The following is an 8,511-nucleotide window of genomic DNA, read 5'->3' as shown; positions in this document are numbered from 1 at the left end:
CAGAAGAGATTCATACATAATCTAAAGGAATGCAATTCAGTATAGTTATGTACCCAGACAAAAATTTAAATCCCATTTAACAAGTAGAAGTACACTAAGAAATGTTCTTAACCATCTGGCCACAATATCTGTCATTTCCTGGAAATTCAGTAAGGGACAGAAATAAAATGCTAGAATTGCATATATAATAATAGAATAACGTAAACATGATTATACAGCTCAGCACGGTCTCCAACATTGTTCAATGTAGTTTGAAAGGTCAGAATAATTTACATGCTGTGCATATTTAGGCTATTCAATTCCGCTTTCAGACTATCAGATTAACAAATGCTGCAATTAAGTTGTGATTTTAAGTTAAAAAAAAGAATTTCATCTACGAATAATTAAATTCTACCATTGTTCTTGTCATTATCATCATATATCATTATCTGCCATCTGCCTGTTTCATATGTATAATGTAAAGAATTAGAATCCAGTATTCAAAGACCAGTTCATATTTTTATAATTTGAAGGCAAAATTGTGAAATTCAATTTTAAACAATTGAGGGATTGTAAATATCTATTCCACTGGTTATCAAGGGGAATATATCAATGGATAGACTGGGAGGTTCAGAAGCCTTCCTATAGCACACAGTGACATCCTGCTGCATTCTTGGTGTCCTTCAGAGATGTACACAGGATATTTTCCGATATCTGAATCACAATAAAGACTCTTCAGTTGCATTATGCAGCGTGTGATATGGAGGAATGCGTAATGAGATGCACACAAACATGCCAAAAAACGTGGTGACCACTGCTCTAGTTACAATTAATATAATTGTAATAAATTACAATTATGTGCCGTTATATAGCTTATTAGATTATCATTTGCCTTCATAGAGAACTTTGTTTTAAATACAGATATTCGCTGAATATTGTAATACTTGTAAAATTCAAGAGAACATTTTAGCTACTTTATCTTCATAAGGTAGTCAAAACAGTACAAAATACATAGAATAAATTATGTTGTTGTCTCACGGTCCATGCACCAGGATTCATTTTCACTCATATATCTGTTACCATACAAAGCTCTCTTTAAAAGATTGATACTCTCCCCTGTATTTCTCTGTATTTTAAAAGAAAAATAGAAGGTTTCCAAAACAGGAGGTGATTTTCTAGAAGAATCTTTATGATCATAAAGATTATGGCTCGTGTTAATCAGAACTACATTTATATTTTTAACACTTTCACGCTGTTACCCCATTTCAAACATAAGAACCAATGGGAGAAGAGCATTAGCCAGTTTCACACAGAGACGATCAGATGGCAGATTGAATCAGCCTCATGTAGCTGTGTGTTACTGCACCAAGCTGCTGTCACTTTGCCATTTCATTTGGTTCATTCAGCTTTTGGTGTTTAGTGGTTTCAACATCAATCAGTGGCACATTTTAAGCTTTTAAAGTAATTTGAATAAATGTAACTTTTCAATCGATAAAGTCACTGCATTTTTTTTTTCTTAACACTGATTACTCAGCCATTATGATCCCAAATACATGCAATCCAGTTCAGTTTAACAAATTCACCATATTAAACGATTGGCACAGCCTTTCATTGCAAGGCTTTGACGTAAGGAAATACATTACAATTATATCAGCATTCATTTAGGAAATGATGGAAGAATGGCACCTCCTGTACAATGTCAGGGATACACACAGTCAAATCTCAGAGACTCTAACATTCTGGAACAATCAAGTCCTGGCTCCAGCCACTTATGCTGAACAGGCCACCTGGAGCATGACCCAGGTATCTTAGGGTATATACTCTGCATGCAGTGCCAGTCCACTACAGGCCACCTACATACATACACTCAGTGGAAATACATGCAGATACAGAGCAGAGATACGATTTGATCCCCAACCCCAGAGGTGTAAGGCTCTATGTCTTGAAATGTCATAGTGAGAAATGCTTAATTGTAAATGTGAGGTCAAACAAAATGAAAGCTTATGTTTGTCTGTCTCTGAAAGAAGTCAGCCCCAGCAGAATGGCTCTTTTCTATGTATGGTTGACACTCTGGATCTTGTTTCCTGTTCTTTTTTGTTTTCAACAACAAGTGTGTAAAAACTCAATAGTTTCAGTTTAAGTTTTCCAACGGGAAAGTCTTAGTAGCTTATTGTCTTACTGCGGGTGTTTGCTGCTTGTAAAACCAAAAGGTGTAAATAACGCCAGGACATGGTGGCTGTTTTTTTTTTCTATTAAAAAAACAGGCAGTCCTGCTTTTTGCGAATGACAGTGAAGTGAATCACGGTGAATAACGCGAGGCCCCCTGCCAAACTGTGCTGGGGGAAGCAGTCAGCATTTCTGAAACAGCATTAATGAGGCCTAGTGGTGCCGGCTTCCTGTGCAGGGCCTAAAAAAACAAAGGAGTTGGAGAATTCCTGCGACTCCTACAAAGCAGACTTTCTGCCAAGCATTTCCTCCTACCACTCACACATGAAAAAGGGTGGAAAGCCACAGTTACCACCATGTTTGATTAAAAACTTTTAGCCTAATCAGTCAACAGTCAAACATGAAAATTATTTTATAGCAAACAAGTTATAAGATGGTTTATTTGAAACACATGGAAAGTGGCTTAATCCTGAATAATTAGAGCACAGAGGAAGCAAAATGAATTCTGCACACGTTAAAGAAATTAGTGGGGTGTGAAAGTGTAGTAAACGAAGAGATGCGTTTCCTTTTTTAGCTCTCAGTCCTTCATTTGCGATGCTGTGCTGCTGTGTTTCCAACTGCAAGAATGTGCTCTATTTAGTTTTATTAGGTACTACCTCTCTGTAAAAAAAAGGATGCAGGGGCAATGGCAGATGTGTAGCTGCAGGAGTCTTTCTGGGGAGGAAATCCTCATCCATGATATGAATGCATATTGTGTAAACATGTCCTAAAATGCTAATTAGCCCCAGCGGAAGAGTCTGAACTTGTCCATGCGATTGCTGCCAAGAGCAGAGCAATTAGGAAATCATGTCCTACCAAACGGAAACACCCACTAATCTCCTAGTTGAGTCTCGCCATCTATTTACCTTCACAAAGACACCGTTTCATATGTCAGCTACTACTACTTTGCTCTCTTTGAAATCACACAATGCAATGCTTCACCTACACATATGCATTATACTTTTTAGCACACAGGACGTTTTCGTTTACTTGTTATGGGACTGTTCATTATTTGCGCATTATGCTGTGGTATGGTGAGTAGAACTCCAGGTTCTTCTTGTGAAGCTTGCATGTTTGTCCTTTTTTGTGGGTTTTATGTGTAAAGCTACCGTGGTACGGGTGGGCCCGGGCAGTCCTGGAGCCCAGATGGAGCACAGCCCCCCATTCAGTGTTCACAGAGAGTGATACAGCACGATGAAATGAGGAAAAGTGCTGCTGAGAGGCAAATAGATTTTTCTTTGTGCATTTGGCCTTAGTAATGCCACGCGTCATTTAATAACTGGTGTGTGTGTGTGTGTGTGTGTGTGTGTGTGTGTGTGTGTGTGTGTGTGTGTGTGTATATATATATATATATATATATATATATATATATATATATATATAAAATGTCATGGGACTGGCCCACCTGATTTTCTGCCAGCCCACCCACAGAATGAATTGGTTTTTTATCTCGTATACATTCCCAGCCTAGTACTGTTACATAAATGGAAATCTTTGCACGTGATACCAGCAACGATTTCAGGTTACACACTCAGAGCGAAAAGCTGATTTTGCCACTTGAATACATCTATTGCTTATTTACTTCAGTGACCCAACATCCTATTGTACAGCTCATTTATCACAACTGCTTATTCAGGTTGTATATAATCAGGTTTTTCAGCACTGGGAACACATTCATTTTTGTATCTCTGCTTGTTTTTCCAAGTCTGATAACGTGTACTAGACCCTGAGTCGTGTAACTCACTGGCAGTAACCTACGAGCGGTCATATGACCAGCTGTCTGAATTGACACCAGGTCTGTAACAGAGATCTATGGAAAAAAAAGCCATCATTTGCCTGTCCTAGTACTATCAAAAACAACCACACTGATACTGCTGCAAAGGTCACAGTTAGGTCATATGAGATTTTACATAAAAAGCTGATCATTTGATGATGCTGTATTTCACACAAAATGACTCCTGCCATACAGATTCTTTCCTTGTTACATCTGAAACTTACTTTCATGTGCAGAGGACTTTGGTAATAAACCAGGTTCTTGATTTATCAAACGACTTAATGGCTTTAGCGGTTAACGCTCATTATTTTTAATGAACGCCAATAAGGTAAATTTCTTATATGTAGTCATACGAAGCAGAAAAACAAATTCCTGCTGAGAAAAACTAAATGAAATGAAGGAAAGCAAAGAGATCTGAGTAGAGAAGCTAAGAGAAGCTAACTTTAGCAGTCCTTAATTATTCATCTTAGCAATGGACACAGGGGTCACAGATCACACACTGCAAGATATATAGTAGCTGCAGGAATTCCACCAGTAAACACATCAGTAGCAATAGATTTAAAAGGCAAGATTTACAACACAGGCTGTTGATTGTGTGGCAGTATCAAATAAAGTAAACATAATCTGGTGTGATGTGATGAACTATTTATGCTAAAAAATAGTTTCAGAACCACTCCTACTGATACTGGAGACATAGTTTTGCTCTGAACCAAGAAGGTTTATAATTTAACAATCTCTCTCAACACAATATTGAAATTTAAGTTTTAAAAATAGACTGAATTATTACATGCTTTTGTAATGAAAATACACATTTATTTTCCCCATAAATTCTCAGGAACACAGACACAAGGTTGGACAAAAATTAATTGTTCATAATTGTTAGTGCCACTTCTGGGGGGGGGGGGGAAGTGCTTCCTAGCACTGTGGCTGTTGCTGAACAGACAATGGTACAGAAAAACCTAAATAATGAAAGGTGGTAACCTAACCTGAGAAGGACACTGTGGGGGGAGGGGAATCTCCCTGGTCTGACCAGTATCGTTTGCCAAGTCAGTGCCATTTATCAAAGGCTACCCAGTGGCTCGGTGCTTAGGAAAATATAACAGGAGGGAGGAGAGTGTTGAGCACAAACAAAACCAGACAACATTCTTGGCAAATAAATGACAGTGTTACCCCTGAAATACATTCCTCCTGCCAGAACAAAGATACTTAAAACTATATTCTGAATCTGGACCTCTGCCACACAGATTAGATCAGTGATGTATTATTAGGTTGAACACTGAAATTAAAAATGGATGTGGATTTTTAAGCAGCTAAGAATAAAGGGAGGATGCTATTCTAATCACTTGAATCCTTAGCTTGCACATTTGGACAAAGATTAAAGGTCCTTTACAGATCCAGTGAAATAGAAACAGCAGCTGGAATAACAGCTAACCATCTTCTGACAGCAAAGTATTGCCCCTAAAGCTGAATTTCATAGTGAAATGCATCAACTAGTACGATGATAATTAAAAATAAAACACTACTAAATCTCAAAATTATGAAGGCCAATGTCTAATCTACTAGTTGATTATCAAGTTAGTTAAAGTACTAAAAAATGAGTTGGGTGGGATGGTGGACGCACACCTCCAGGGTTGAGGGTTCAAATCCCGCCCACTTTTCTGTGTGTGCATTGCCCTAGTGTGTGTGGCCCTATGATGCACTCAAACCTTGTACCCTGACATTGGCTTCAGCTCCCCCTCCCCCATAACCTTGCCCAGGATAAGCAGCTGGAACATGTAGGAAAAACCCATATTCATAGTTGATTATGCTATTAGTAATATGCCAGCTGTCATGAGAACATGCATGGCTAATGCATACGGATATAAACTTTACAAAGCAATACAGGCTGGTTGAAAGAGTTCATCCCCTCATCAATAATTACTGATTTATTATATTTACTATAAATCATTATAAATTATTTAAACTGAATTCACCATTAGTCCTTTTTTGATAATGTGTTTAACTCAGTAAAACAGGAAATAAGAAGCAACAAAAGCATCAGTCATGGGAGGAAACAGTTTTATATGGCAGGCGGGTCTTTCGGACGGTCAGCTGTGCTTAAGCACGAGTGTCAGGCTGAAGAATAGAGCATGTAACCATGGAGGTGCAGGGACAGCAGAATGAAGACCTTTATGCTCAGGTCAGATGGCTGCTTGGCAGACAGTGCTGGAGGAAGAATGAGTGCTTTACAGGATATCGTTCCTCGGGCCCCTCTGGCTCTGAGCTCAGTCCCACCACAAACGAGCGATTCGTATGTCGCGTCAGCACTTTCGACTCCTGAAACATGCTGACCCTTTCCAAAAAAACAAGAAAAACGTAAAAACACTGCGCCCAGAACGTTCTGCTGCAGTGGACTCACAGCGCCCGGCTTCCTGTTTGTTTATGCAGCCTCCCGTCCTCTTTTCCGTCCGATTTCCGGGTCCGTGGGGAAGTCCGGGCCGGCACAAGGCGAGCTCTCCCTGGCTTTCGGCCATCTGAGCCCCAGCCACATGTTTTCCAGATGCTGGAAACACCGAGGCGCAGCCTGACACACCTAATTCCCATTTGGTTTCAATTTCACAGCAAAGCTCTGTCTGTTCAAACCAGTGACCCTCACTACAGCATATCGTATAAAACCACGAAACATCTGAGAAGCCTCGAGAAGTCGGGCCCCATCACTGTGTTTCAGCAACAATCTCAATCTCAGTATTGGTAGTTAACATAGCAAATATCGGCAGATATAATTTCATAAAGCATTATAAATGAAGAAATTATCATTACTGATGTATTTGTATAATGTATTTTTATCGTATAAATATTTTTGGTAATTCCAAGGCTAGTTTCAGTTTTGAAGTGTGGCGTTGTTTGGACTGTGCTCTATTTTCCATGTTTCTGACAAGACTGTCAGATAGTTTGCCACGTCCCTTTGGGTGCGACTGGCTGTTTCCAGCCTGCGCCGGGGACGTCGGGCCGCCTGCTGTCTCACTGCAGCTGCGGAAGGCTCTGGAATGTATTTGCACTAATACGTTTCAGATGCGCATTCTCAGGCTCGGTGTGCCCCATCCTCCAGCCCCTCTGCCAGACCCCACGGCCTTTTATTTCACAGCAGCGCAGCAGGAACGCTAGCAGCACGTCACGAGGTTCACGCCACTGTCACGGTTTTATCTACTCCTCCGTCTGCAAAAAAAAAAGGTCGACGTTAAGGCCTCCAGCTACGTGGCACATTAAAATTCTTACCACTTGCAAAACAAAACTTAATTAAAAAGAAAAAAAACTGCATCAAACTTTTACATCTTACTTTTCCCCACTTTGACATTAAAGTCAAATCTGTAACACCTACAGAAGAAGCATGTGCATCATGTTATTGAAAAGCAAAAAAATCTCATTTATTTAGTCAATATCTTCCTCTGTTACCTGAAGAATGCACACTATAATGAGCATGAGTAAAGTACTATAAAGATATTTACAGCCACAAAATACCAAACAAAAACAGGGCTAATCACACTGAAACTTTTTAAATTATTCAACCGGTAATATTAGAAGGGGCATTGCTGTCGGCTCTGGGCAGGGTTACAAACCACGAAACACAAGCAACCGAAGAGAGAAATTAATGTACATTTTTAACCTCACTGTGAGCACTGTGATAGGGTCTGAGGCCACTACCCTGTCTGATTCACGCATCATCACTTGCAGCTGGAGTTTCACAGGTTTTTTAGGCTTTCCCTTAACGAGGCCTGGCTGTATTCCTGCTGATGCTCCGTTCACCTTTAAGTGGTGTGTGTATGTGGTTGTGTGTTGTCAAGTAACACCTAGGCAGTACTTATTACGTATTAGTGGCTTCCGACCTTGTCTGGTAATAAGTGCTTTTAGAGAAGTGTGCAGTGAGGATTCACAACCAACTTTTAAATCACAGAAATAGAAACATGAGAATGACTAATTTCTCAAGTCTATTAAGAGTGAACAATGTATGAAAAAAGAAAAGCCTAATTCCATCAGTTTTTCCATTCAGGTAAATGAGGTGGACTACCCACTATAAATATAGTGAGCCATCTATCAGGTGATTCAAGTTTCAAGATTCAACTGCAAAACACGTCGTGGTGAGTCAGAGTGGCGAAGAACTGGATCTTAACCTAATAAAGAAATGAAAATGTGAAAAGAAGTGGAGCAGGCAGATCCTGAGGCATCCGTTGGGCTCCTTGATGTGCTGGTGGGCTTCACCATCTGCTGTGGGCGACCCAAACAGCCCCACTCTGCTATGGGAGGGGCCATGAAAAACTGTATTATATGCTTTTCATATAATTCCTTTATGCACTTATGTCTATAAAGAAAATCCCTAAGCCCTGTACTATATGTATAGGTATGAAAAATGCACATTTATTCAGGCAGTCAGTCCAGAGGCCTTCTAGCGCTTTGAGATGTAAATGGTTTGGGTATAAGGCGACTGATAAACTTAGCAGGCTGATAAGTCAACCAGTGCAGGCCTGTGAGGGGAAGTCCTTGCCAGACTGTCTGAAAGTGCCTGAATGGGGAGCCAG

The sequence above is a fragment of the Paramormyrops kingsleyae genome, chromosome 7 (assembly GCF_048594095.1).
Source record: "Paramormyrops kingsleyae isolate MSU_618 chromosome 7, PKINGS_0.4, whole genome shotgun sequence".
Lineage (NCBI taxonomy): Eukaryota > Metazoa > Chordata > Actinopteri > Osteoglossiformes > Mormyridae > Paramormyrops > Paramormyrops kingsleyae.
Note: the sequence above shows the minus strand (reverse complement) of the source record.